Source organism: Perca fluviatilis, chromosome 5, assembly GCF_010015445.1.
Source record: "Perca fluviatilis chromosome 5, GENO_Pfluv_1.0, whole genome shotgun sequence".
Taxonomy (NCBI): domain Eukaryota; kingdom Metazoa; phylum Chordata; class Actinopteri; order Perciformes; family Percidae; genus Perca; species Perca fluviatilis.
Genome location: NC_053116.1, coordinates 9,866,883 through 9,880,890, shown reverse-complemented (window position 1 = coordinate 9,880,890; position 14,008 = coordinate 9,866,883). Strand labels below are relative to the sequence as shown.

Sequence of the window (14,008 nt, the reverse complement as noted above, 5' to 3'; positions counted from 1 at the left end):
TTACTGTACCAGTTTCCCTTATGAATGAGCTCCTGCCCAATGGATGCCCTTGTCATATGTAAATGAAGTCATGTGTTTGTTGTTTATGTTTTATGTTAAATGGAACATGCTGAAAGTTTTCAGTACTTTTATTCAGGTGAAATGTTGAATGCAGGTCTTAAACTTGTAACGGAGTAGCTTGACATTGCTGTATTGGTACTTCCACTTAGTTTTACCGCAAGTATAGAAAATCCCCCTGTGAGAGGCTCTTACCTCATTGGGAGCAGAGGACCAGCTTTAAATGTGGGTGTAGGAAATTCCTGCCTTATTTATGTAACCTTTGGTGCGCGGCGGTCAGGTCAGGGGCTTTGGTGCAGGCTGTGTGGGGAAACCTTCAGTTTCCTCTGATCCAATCATTAGTGACACTGTTTCAACGTATATAGGGCTGATAAATACATCCATGTTTTAAAGCACAAAATCCCAAACAATCATTAGTTCCAGCTTCTAAATATTGGGGCGTTGCTGCTTTTCTTTGTCTCATGTGAGAGTAAACTGAATATTTAGTTGTTTTAGACTGTAAGTCAGACAAAACAGGACATTTGAATCCATCGCCTTGAGCTATATGAAATTGTGGGGTGAATGTTTCACTTTTTTATGACATTTATAGAGAAGACAATTAACTGATTAATCACAAATGAAAAGAAAAAAATCATTAGCTCCAAAAAATTTATTCATATTTTCAGGCATTTACATTGGCATACAAACTGTTGACTTTCAATGGAGAAGACCCAAAAAACAAATTGGTATATAGTCACTACCAAATCACTTTAAATGTAGCCCACGTTTCTCAAAATGATCTGCTGCTTCTCTGTGTGTGTAAATAGTTAGTTTTTGATTGATTCTCGCTAAAGATTTGGACATTTTTATAGGTGTAATCGTTCTTGTATTATGGGTTCCTGGCAGCTTTATACTTTGTCAAATTGACAAAATGTCAATATCAAGTCAGACTTACAGCTGCGTTATAAAAAGTGTGACACGGAGCCCCAACTAGACACCGCTTTATTGGATGAGATCACAAGGCTGGTTTAATCCCTATCATGTCTCGGGTGTAAAATCTCAAACTGAAAAGTAACTACAGCTGTCAAGTAAACGTAGTGAAGTCAAAAGTACAAAGTTTGCTTCTGCAATGTGGTGGAGTAGAAGTATAAAATAGCATTGAAATAGAGTAAGTACCCAAAAATGATACAGTATTTGAGTAAATCTACTTCCAAACTCTGTGTGTGTGCGTGTTCGCGTGCGTGCGTGTGTGCGCGCCTGGAGATCAAATCTCTGCTCCCAAATAAATCAAAGACTTTCAGACTTGGCAGCAGCACCTTGATGACGGCCATCTGGGCCCGGAGAAAGACCCGTCTCAGGAAGCGCTGAGTGAAGGGTATTTGCACTAGCCTCCTCCTTCCTTGTTTCATATGCTGAGCAGCGAGGCTCCAAACTGCATGCTAACGAGTCATCTACCTCATTATTTACAGCTCGCTGTTTCTTTTTTCTCTCCGCGAGCGGGGTTCGATAACGTTTTCTCTTATCTGACTGGAGCCGTGCGTGTGGAATGAAAAAATATGCCTCCTCCTCCTCATATGCACTGTACAGATCGTTCTCACTGGCTTGCAGTGGCGGAATGTAACTAGGCATTGTTATAACTTTGGTGAGTAAGTGACATAAGTACTAGGGCTGTGCTCGATTTAAAGAAATTGTTAGTCGATTAACACTCATTCAATTGTACCGACTAATCGATTAGTTGATTTAATCTGTAAATCTGAGTTTCTCTGCAAAGAGTCATGCAAAAACACCACTTTAATTCTTGTGTTTACCAGAGATGTGCTCGTACGTTTCTTGGAAATAAGTCATTCAGCATGAAAAAAAAGCATAAAACATGACTAATAGAAATAAAGAAATCTAAGTTGACTAAGACCAAAACGACCGATTAGTCAACTAATCGACTAAGAGGGAGCAGCCCTATTAAGTACTGTACTCGAGTACAAATTTGAGGTACTATTCCCCTTTCTATTTCTAAACTCCGCTACATCTCAGAGAGAAATATTGTACTTTTTACTCCACTACATTCATCTGACAGCTTTGGTTACTAGTTACTTAACAAATTAAGATTTTTGCACACAAAACAGTAGTTCATAACATACAATGTTTTATCATAAAATAAACTACCCCACAATAGGGCTGGGCGATATGGAGAAAATCAAATATCACGATATTTTTGACCAAATACCTCGATATCGATACCGCAACAATATTGTAGTGTTGATTGGTGCTTACACAAAATATTTACACAATGAGATTTTTGATAAATAATCATCAGTAATGTGGATATAATGACTAAGTGGGTAAAGGCAAATAATAGAACAGTTACAACAGTCTGGTAGGTTCAGAAAAGTCCATCACTTTACTGTAATGCAGCGTTTAAAACCAGGAAAAGATACCACTTATGCCATATCACGATATTACGATATCCAAAATCTAAGACGATATCTAGTCTCATATCATGATATCGATATAATATCGATATATTGCCCAGCCCTACCCCACAATATACAGGCCTACCAGTCCAGCTGAAATGATTAGCCCATTAAACACTTAGTTGATTGATGGAACAGTTTGGATCGTTGCCGGTTTCTGAAATGGGAGGATTTTTCTGCATCGAGTACTTTTGCCCATGTGGCATTTCCAATGCAGGGCCTTTACTTGTAGCAGGGTATTTGTTTACAGTGTGGCATGAGTTCATTACTTAAGCAAAGGGTTTGAATACTTGTTCCACCGCTGCTGGCCTGAGTGATGCTCCTTTTATGCTCCGTGTTCAGTGTGTTGTCCACTTTTCCCCCAGTTCATGTGGAGAGTCTTCTTAATCTGCGGCCCAGGATGTTTAAGTGACTAGAAGAGACGCCGTGAAGTGAGAAAGTAAACGCGTGTTCTCGTAGCCACTGAAGCCTGTAACTGTGTTTTTCAGAGAGCATTCAAATGGTTTCCTTTGTGGAGCTAAAAGCAGCGCTGTGTTGGGTTACGTAACAACCCTGGAGGTGGATGACTGTGAGGAAGCAGCGGGCCCAGAGTACGGGGAAATCGAGGCGTTTTCACTGTGAGGATTGGCATGACACTCTGCTTCCCACACGTGTAAAATCACACAGGACATCACTTCCTGCCGGATTTTACAGTTATCTCTCGTGTCCCGGCCTTCTCTACTTTTGTGCTCAGGCTTGAATTATTCAGCAATCGATCGCCAAGTATTCTGACCAAAACGGAGAGCCGAAAAGCTAGTAATGAGGTTATCCTCTCCTTTTTTAAATGTGCAGTTCAAGCACTTCCCCGCAGCAGCAACAACAGCGCGATGAATAATGGGCCCGAAGATCTCTTGAACAAACTGTATGTGTTCTGTGTTTAGTCTCTATGGATACTGGGACTCGCACAGATGTGAGCTTGCAACCAGTGATGCTCCACATCTGTTTTTGAGAAAGTTGGTCTGTGATTGTTACACGGCCGCAGGAACTTGCGGTGCTTGTGTTTGCTCCGGCACAACAGTGGCAGCACGCAACGTTTGAGCTGTTTTCTCTCCACCGACATGTTAATTTGAGGTCTCGCCAGCATACTGCTGGAGGATAAATATGAGGCGTTGCAACCAGTATCTCCTGTCGTAGTTCATGTTAGGGCTGCTCGATTATGGGGAAAAAAAGTTTCGGCCTTTATTTTTGACGGGACAGCTGAAGACTTGAAAGGGGAAAGAGAGGGGGAAAGACATGCAGCAAAGGGTCGCAGGTCGGAGTCGAACCTGCGGGGGCTGCGTCGAGGAGTAAACCTCTATATATGGGCTAGAGGATGGATACCCGAACCGAACCCATCGGGACTCGGCGGTACCCAACGGGCCGGGTTCAGACAGATATTTAGAAATGATGTTCGGGTTCAGGTCGGGCTCGGTCACATCAGCGCGATAAGGTATTGAACATTTTAAATTTAAGACAGCTAATTGTGTAGGTGCGCGCCTTTTGTTAATGTGCGCTTGTTGCCCCGCGTGCGCTGATGCGCTCATCTGTTGACATTTCCGAATGCCTTCCTACAGTTGCTTAATAAAAGCGGGCTTTCCACACAAACAAACGTACATGTGTCATTAGTATGAGAAAAGATTTTAACTGTGTCGGGCTCGGACAGAAAAATTCGGTTTCGGTTACTGCTCTGTCGGACGCGGGCCGGGCTTGGACAGAAAAATGCGGCCCGATCCGCACTCTAATATGGTCGCCCGCTCTTACCAAGTCAGCTATCTGGGCGCCCGAAATTATGATTATTTACACGGATTACTCACTGACTTTTGGGAAGATGTTGCATTTATTGAAGTTAAAAACTGTGAAGCAGTTCAACAAATCAATAGGGAAAACACCTTGAACTGTGAAAGTTCACGTACTACTTTTCCCGGTTGAACGTTTTTTTTTTTAAAGATGACTTTTTGGGCATTTTAGGCCTTTATTTGTATAGGACAGCTGAAGACATGAAAGGGGAGAGAGGGAACGACATTCAGCAAAGGGCCGCAGGTCTGAGTCGAACCCGCGGCCGCTGCGTCGAGGATCACACCTCTATATGTGGGCGCGCGCTCCAGGCACCCCCCCTGGTTGAACTTTGTGAATTCCTCTTCAGAACACGAGACATGATAAGAGTTTACTTGCAAAACATAATGTGCACAATAATGCTTTTTCTTGATTGCATTGTTTTTGTTATCGTTAGGGGCAGAAATCAAAATGCAGTGAATTGCACAGCCCTAGAATGTTTCGTGATTTCGTCCGCTGAACCACCATGAACGAGCCTCGAGTATTCCTGCGGAACATGAGAGGAAATTTCGTTAACGCGCTTTCTGCTGTTTGGCGGGCTTTTTTTTTTTTTAACCCTTGTGTTGTCTTCCATCCGACCATGTAGTTGTCGTCCTGAAAATCCACACTTTTTCTGACGTTTTCGTCTCTTTTATCGACACTTTTGTCTCTTTTTTTCACTGTTTTTGGCTCTCTTTTTTTTTACGTTTTTTTTACGTTAATGCTTCTTGCCCTATATACAAACACCACTAACACCAACTTATTACCACGGTTACACTCATTTTTGGAATTCATGGTCAATAAACCTCATTTGTAGGAAATTATACCTAATACCGAAAGTATTAATTATTTAGACTCCTATTAAAGGACGTGTACAGAAGGGTATGTCAACATCTTGCTTTTTTTTTTTTTTTTTATAAAACCCCCGTAGAGATCCTATCTTTTGTTGTACTTGTGAAGCGCGATGTATGGAATCATCCATGTAATTTTTGGGTAATTAAAATTAGGTAGTTAAAAAGAAACCCATATTTCTGATATAAACATTTAAAAAAAACAAACACAAGGGTTAAGCGTCCTCCTTGCTGGTCCGTCCATGTGTCGGAACAGAATATAACTATTGTCCAGAGGTCTCCTTGGTTCCGCTGAGAGACTCTTTTCTCTGTGTATGAATGGCCCGGGGCAGACAGCCCAGATGATCCTTCCTCCCTTTCCATGTGAACAGCTGGGTGGGTGGGTGGGTGTGGGGGTTGGTTGAGGACTGAGGCGAGGCCGTCTTCGTGGTGATGGTGTTTGTCATCGAGTCACAGAGCAGAGATCCCCGACAGACTGGAATCCAAGGCCGGTGACCTGTGGCGCTCACTGCTCCAGCATCTCCAGCGTCCGTGAGAGAATGACTGGATGGATGGATTTGTGACACAAAGTCATATGACAGGGTGGGGGTGGGGGGTGTGTATGTCAAATTCCCAGAGATGCCTGGTATGAAGGAATGCAGAGCAACTGTCTCGCTTTAGTAAGCGGTGAATTAACTATGCATGTTTAGTGGGGATTTAAGTAAAAAAATAAATAAGAAATGAAGTTAAGTTCTGCAGTCATTAAATACTGTGTGTACAGCGAAAACACACGCAGAGTAAAACTTTAACGTTTGGTGATATGGCTGAAAATACTACCACATTATCACAATAAGTGTTTTAGATTATATTAGATTCCACTTTATTGTTTTACTTTATTGCACAAAGTACAGGTACTGAGACAACAAAATGCAATGTGGTGATATTGATGTAAAGTGCATGGAACTGGAATCCACTTTTATGTATTACATCTGAAAGAAAAAGCTCCACAGGTATAAAACCCAAACTTGTTTTTAGGCTTATTAAACTTTGTATAACTGAAACAACCAGATAATTGTTTTAAAAAACCATGTCCGTGATATTCCAAGCAAAAGATGCCAAACATGACCTGGTTCCAGCTTCTAAAATTTAGAAGATTTTCTGCTTTTAATATCATTGTTAACTGAATATCTATGGGTTTTGGACTGTTGATTGAAAAAAAAAAAAAAAAAGAATAATCTTTGAAATTTTGCTGTTTAAAAAAAAAAAAAAAAAAAAAAGTACATTATATAGACAAAACGGTTAATCGAGTAGTCAAGAAAATAATCTGTAGATTAATCGATTTTTGAAATGAGTCGTTAGACGCAGCCCTAAAAAGCAATACCACGTTATTGATGATTCCCCTGAACGTCAATAGATTTTAAGACTATAGTTGCAACTAAAGATTCTTTTTTATATATATTATTATCGATTGAACTGCTGGTTATTTTCTTGATTATAGTGCTCATATTTTCTCATATATCCCTTTATTGTGTTATATATCTTTTTTGTGCACGTTATAGGTTTACAGAGTGAAAAAGTGCTGCTCCAAACAGCTCTATTGTAGTCCAGGCACACCCTCATACTCTGACTGGCTAGTAGTCCTAACCTAGCTACTGCGCATGTGCGACTCCCAACAAAGACGGAACAGAAGTGAGATGCCTCACTCTGTAGCTAAAACAGAGAGCTCAACACACGGGGTGAAAAGAGGAGCTGCAGCAATGTGCAGTACAACAAACATATGGTGTTTTTTGAAAATTAAACCACGTAAATCTATTCTGATATAACCTCTAAATACAATTATGAACCTGAAAATGAGTGTAATATGAGCTACTTTAACTGTTATATTTGTTATAACTATATAAAATGTGAGAAAATAGTAAATAAATCACAATTTCCTAAAACACCAAAGGTCACGTCTTCAAATGTGTTGTCCAACCCAAAATATTCAGTTTCATCATATAAGACCCATAAATGCAGCTTGAACCAAATAATCGTTGACACTTTTGCTTGAAATAAGCCACTTAGACCCTTCAACGATTACAGTAATGGATAGTCAGAAGAGTTGCAGACTAATGTTCTGTTTATGGACGGAGCTCTAAAAGCTCTGAAAATGACCTCGGGAATCAATAATGTACAGAACAGATTCATGTAAAACAATAACACTATACTTTCATATTGTCATAAATATGATCCCAGTCACAATGAATTATCGCTTCTCCTCGTTTAGTTGTGTTATCTTCATCCAACTGCTTTTTGAGTTGCATCTGAGCTCCCCTTTGCATGCTGGGCATTGTTGAGTGAACTGGAAAGTACCTGAATCCTTCTGCCTCTGGATTCTTTTTCATATTTTCATGTTTCCTTCTCCGTGGGAAAGGAATTCACAGCGAGATAACGTTATAGCTTCATGAATCAATTTAAATACACGTTTACTGAAAGGAACTTCTTACGAAGGAGGGCCCTGATTTCATATTTGGAGTCTCTTCCTGCTCTGGTATAAAGAACTACACACAACTACTACGTGTGTTAAATTCATAACAGTACCAAGAACATCTGAACTGAGCCCTTCAATGCTCGGAGTCGTGTTGAATTCCGTGCCTCTGGTTCATCTTGGGTCCATCAGTGTGACTTTTTGGGTGGTTGGAGGATGTTTCTGGAAGATCTGCATCTCCAGCTGCGTGGAGCTGCGAGGGCTTTTCTACTGACTGCGAGCCGAGGCCTTGTTGCTTCTGCTCTATTTCCGACTGACCTCCTCCTCATCTTGAATCTGTGTCAGTGGCCCTTCTGTTCAGCCAAGAGTGCTCCTCTCTCCCAACAACACTGTGACTTTGGCCAGATAAGGGTGCGGTTGGGGGGGGCGGGGTGGGGGGGGGGTTATCCAGCTGCTCTCCGTCACATCATCCATCTCCTCATGCAGCTGATGTCTTAATCATTCATAGACAAGTGTTCTGTTGCATATTTAAGGTACTTGCCTATAAATCCTGCGTCCGGTTTGGCTTTAACTTAACGACCTCTGCTTGTGATTTCCGCATTAGACGCATTGAACTCTACTACCATCTCCCCCCCCACCCTTGTGAGTTTATTCTGCTATTTTAATTTTTCATCCGCGCTTGATTTAATGAGTGAGGAAAGCTCAGTGGCGCTGGCCCGTGGCATTTCCACCATCTTGTTAAGATGCGTCAGTGAGCTTTATGCCCTGGCGCCATGGATGCATTATAAGGCCTGGATAGAGGGTTCGAGGCAGAGCCCCGTTCATTCCTAAGAGAGTTGCTCGGGGGCAAATGAAGCCTTCATGGAGCCAAAAAAATACCTGGACTTAATAGAGCAGGCGCACTAGAGACCTCTGCCGGTCGAGCAGGCTGCGTCCGGTTAAGCGCGCCGCTAACTTAAAAAAAAAAAATAATAAATATTTTTTGGGCATTTTCGGCCTTTATTTTTGACAGGACAGATGAAGAAATGAAAGGGGAGAGAGAGGGGGAATGGCAAAGGGCCACAGGTCGGAGTTCAGGGGTAAACGTCTACATGTGGGCGCCTGTTCTACAAACTGAGCTATCTGGGCGCCCAGCGCTCCGCCAACTTGAATGGGGATTAAATGATTTAATCGCGCCTCTCTTCTAGAATTTCCAAATGTTATCGGACCGAATGGATCCAATTCTAAAAGTGGAACGAGTCATTTTGCGGAGGTTGTGACGCAAAAAAAATAAAGACAGACATCTCTTTCAGCATGTAAATCTATGGGGGAAAGTCTTTTTGGGCCAGAGGGCATCACGTGATGTTGCAATTCCACCGTTTTGCCGCTGTGTTCAATTTGCTATAAAGCCTGGCGCACATCCCTGGGGGGGGGGCTGCCTGGAGCTAACAACTCCAGGTAATGAAAGTGACAGGGATTAAAGTGGCAGTGTGTAGTGTGATGGCCGTGCTTCTTTTAATCAGGGATTGGCCCACATTCGCCTGCTCCATCTCTCCGTACGGCTAGGTGTCACACCTGGAGGATTAACGTCCACTTTGGTGACACCCTGATGCGAAGGACTGCAAACAGATCTAATGATACACAGGGCGATACGATGTCCTCATGACAGCGTTTTCACAGATAGGTTAGACCTCCGGAGATAAAGACGGCTTTTGCATTTGCAGTGCAGGGAGGTGGATTGAGACCACCCCTATGTTTCTCTTGCTTGGTGTGTAATAAGGTAGCAGGTCTGGCAGAAGTGGATCCTAATGACAAAACATGGCGTGCCACTGTGTTTGGGTGCTGTCTGTGCGTAGTCTAATACTATAGGTTTCTTTTGTACCAACAAAGCAGTTCTTTCGGATTTGAGCAGTAAATTTGGACCCTAAAGTCCATCAAGATCACCATGCAAGTTTAATATTATTACATTGATTTTCTCTTGCTGTCCGCGCCTCCAGAGTTGGCTCATGGCTCCAGGCGTTTGTTCAGGGTCGTGGCTAGTTCATAAGACCTGTTGTCCCACCACAAAACACCCACACAAAAAAAGCCGGCCGTCATAGTGAGGAGGGGGATGCAATATCATTAAAACATGGGGATAAAGGTGCACATTTTCAGACCGTTTCTCCTAGAAGAAATTCATAGTGTTGCATTCGTTTGTTCACATGAAAAGTGACAGAAATAGTTGTGTGTAGGACGAAAAGAGAGATAGGGAGGTAGGTTGTAGACATGGCAAAATGGTGGTCAGGGAACATTTTAATTATTTCATACAGTAAGGTATTATTATGTCTATTCATATCTTCTATATCCAGGAAGTGAATTGATGATTTGTGTAAAAAGCACAATTAATCCCTGGTGAAATGCTTTGAGATGCGGAGATGATGTCATCCCTGAGTCTTTTGTACCGAAGGAGGGAGGGGGGGGGATCGCCACATGAGCCCCGACTGTCCCTCTCATTTCATAAAGATGAATAGCAAGACGTTTCACACACTGCTGACACAAAGAGCCACGGAAAGCAGGGTGCTGCATGCTGAACGCTGCTAATCTGCTTCTGTCGGACATCCTGAGCGCTGACAAAGACCTTCGCTCAGTCAGCGCGCAACCGGCGAGAGTGTGAACAGTTTATTAAGTGCGGTGAAATCTAATCGCCACAGAATTCCTCTCGTCTTCTCTTTCTAATCAGCCATCCGGTGTTGCGCATGCTGTGGCCCAGACATTGAGACATTGAATCAGCACTATGGCAACATCCTGAGCCCTAAATGACGGATGAGTTGTAGTCAATATGCATTATTATTCCTATCACACAAACCATGGTGAATGAGACCAGCAATGACTAATGCGAGGCAGGGGAGTTAGAAAACAAGAGCTGGGCCAGTGAGTGCAGTATCACACACACACACACTGGAACACACTGAGCAGATTTTTAACGCTGATAATCCAAGCCTTTTGGTCTTACTTCACAGTGCGGGTGAACAAAATCACTCACAACTCGGCATTTGTTTTCCCGAGCAGATTGGATTATGGTAATGGCGACCCGAACATCTGATCTCAATTCTGTATGGTGGTGGATATCAGATGTCTCATACTGTTTGGAGGAGAAAATCGACTTTCCCCTGGCTTCATATAAGAGAAGGGCTCCAATTTGCCCCAGAGTCAGGCCTGGTCATGTGTTTTGTCAAGGCAGAAACATCCAGAAACATGAGAGAAATGTTGGAAATGTGTGTATCAGAGCGTAGCTAACAACAGGTTACAGGAATCCTCACATTTCGATTAGTATCATTTGTGCACCTTTTACCCTTTCTGACCCTGAACGGAGGGAGTTAAGCCTCAGCTGCAATGTGACTGCAAGCTGGGCTGCCGTGCTGTGGGATGGGCTATGATTCTGAGTTAATATAAATACTCCCACTAATGTTCCTGGTGGATTATCCATACTGTAAAGTGGAGCCGTCAGATGTACTGCGTGAAGGGCTCGCCTAATGTGGCAGGACAGCAGTGCAGTTCTCTTCCTCTTTACTCTAACAAATGTGTTGTTGCTTTCACATCACGAAGAGTTTGAAATACGCTAATTTGCTCTCCGGTGGAGAGTTGGATAAGAAGATTGGTCCACTCCCGAAGTACAGAGTCACAGAGCCGCTAGCATGACTGTCTTGTTCTATTTTGTGTCATACGTTCCAACATTTTTGGGAAATACGCTTTCCTGCAGAGAGTAAGATGAGAAGATTGATACCACACTCATGTCTGTACGCTAAACATGAAGCCACAGCTCACAGCTGGTTAGCTTAGCTTAGCATAAAGACTGAAAACAGGGGGAAACAGCCCAAAGGTAACGAAAACACCAACCAGCACCTCTAAAGCTCAATAATTAACATGTTGTATTTGGTTTATTTAAGTCGTACAAAAAAACAAACGAATCGCTCTTCTACGCAGCTTGTTTGTCGGATTATTTTTGGCCGGGCACAATAACTTCCTGTTAGTCTCAGAGCCGAGAAATAGTCCTTATCCTCATTTTAACACTTGAGTTTTCGTACAAATGGAACAAACCAGTTATAATGAGCAATTTAGTGAGCTTTTTGATGTGATTGTTGGTGGATTTGTGTTGCCTTTGGACAGAGCCAGGCTAGCTGTTTTCCTTTCTGTTTCCAGTATTTATGCTAAGCTAACCGGCGGACCTGGCTGTAAGCTGTGTACTCAGACAGACCTTGAAGCAAATTTTCGAAGCTGTGCGATTTGCATACAAAGTCAATGGAAAGACTTGATTTAGATGCAACGTTCTTTATGAATCTGCTTCGTCTACGTACAGATGAACAACTGCTGTTCCTGGTGAGTTTGTCAGTCAGAGGCCGAGCAGAACACAAAAAGTTTACAGTTTACGCCTGTACATTTGGCTGTTTTGGTGAAATCAACACAAACCGCACCAGCACATATAACAGGCAGACGTGAGAGTGGTATCAGTGTTCACATGTAACTCTAAAGCGAATAAGCATATTTCCAAAAACTGTTTAACTTGAGCCTGGATTGTTTAAAATGCGTCCTCGTTCCCGAGTGCGTGACCTAGAAACAAACCTAGCAGACGTTCAAAGCTTTAAAAATCCGATTACTCTGTATAAGGTTTTCTCATTAGGGCTGTGGCGTGTTCAGCCTGGACTGCATTTCACCGACCGCGTTTTACATTCGAGATAGAACACTAATTGGAAAGTATACAGTTCCTCAGCTCATAGCGTCTGTTACTCGTGGCCCATCTCTCAGCTGTGTTTTTCAGACTGTGCTGGAGGAGATTGTCCCTCCAGACAAAGGCAGCATGTGAGGTGAAGTGTCCTCTAAGTGAGACGGCGGCTGGGCACGGCTCTTTGGTCGCGGCTGTGCGTCATTCGTCAGCAGACTCGCACAAGACAGCAATGACCTGTACTCGGTCTTACCACTACACTCTTGATGAATGAGACATAGTTGATTCTGTGTTTCACAGGAGAACTAGAAAGAAGACGAAGAAGAAGAAGAAGAAAAAAAGTTATGACTAACAGATTTAACTGTTTGGTGTCACGTCTCTGAAACGTCTCCCCTGATGACCAGGCTGCTTGCTCGGAAAGCCTGAAATCTCGAGAGGGGAACGTGGCTGGGCTGTTTCCAGGTGTATCAACATTGGCCCACGCTATACATGTTTATCACCCCATGGGTCAGGAAATGGGATAAAAGTGGCAGTTTCAACCAGACATCTGTGCGTTTGTCGTCACTTGGGGAATATAGAAAGGACTGTACGTCCAACACAAATACTGGAAGTGAAGAGGAGATAAAGGGAGAAAATCACTGGGCTCCACAAGCACCAACGGCTCCGTCTCTGCTCCGTTTTGAAATGCTGAATCACACGTGTACAAAGCATCTGTTTTTGATTTGTTCCATCCCTCTCACTCCCTGCCTCACACTCTCCCCTTTTCTTCCCCTTTCTTCCGTCCTCCCTGCCTTCCTCTGTGTGCGGGGGCAGACTTCTGCTCGTGGCCGGGCCAGAACCGGGTCTAGGGACAGGCCAGGAAATGCGTCAGTCCGCTCAAATATTGAAAGCAGGTTCAGAGTAAAGGGCAAAAACCCCCCCGGGGAGACGATGTGTGCGAGGACGTTCGCTGACTCTCCCCGTTATCACACCCAGACCTGAGTCACAACATGAATCCCTCTAGCACCCTTAAATAACTTCCAGTGGTAATAAAAACCAAATGACGGCTCACTGCTGCGCGCAAGAAGATTATTTACTTAGATATTTCTTTATTCTACCAATTTCAAAAAACATTTTTTACAGGTTTTTAATTACTGGTAGCCTTAGGAAAACCCTAATGAACTTCTGACAAATTTGAGATTTGCTCTGCAAGTCCGTCTGGCCAAGAGCCCATTCAAGCCCAGTTCCAATTTTTCCAAATCGAGGCACCAATCACAAGTAGTACTTTTTTTTTTTTACTTTTGGTTAGAGCCGCATGAAATAGTCAAAGAATCATTAGTTGATCGTCAGAAATATTTGTAGCCAACCATTTTAAAAATCAATTAATCGTGAGGTCGTTTTTCAAGCAACGTATCAAAGCATTTGATGGTTCTGAGTTCTCAAATGGGAGATTATGCTACGTTTGATGTCCTACATAAAAGGTAATTGAATATTTGGGGTTTTGGACTGTTGAATAATCCACTCAGCTCTAATCATTGTTCTGAGTTTTGTAACTACAGCTTTGGGAGATGCAAGCAGGGGGTATACGCACGGCAGTAAGCATCGGTCCGCGACTCTGCGTACAGTATTGACAGAAATGTATATGAATTTACTGGTTATTAAATGTATATTATTTTGAGAGTCTGGTACAGCCTGACTCTCCTATTTAAGTTTATGTTCT

The 14,008-nt window shown here is 42.8% G+C and overlaps 1 protein-coding gene across 4 annotated transcripts in view; it reads left to right on the top strand.

The window, feature by feature from the left end:
- The window catches only part of LOC120558654 (arf-GAP with coiled-coil, ANK repeat and PH domain-containing protein 3-like), a 94,332-nt gene that overhangs the window by 806 nt on the left and 79,518 nt on the right, over positions 1 to 14,008 (top strand). The window lies entirely within an intron of this gene.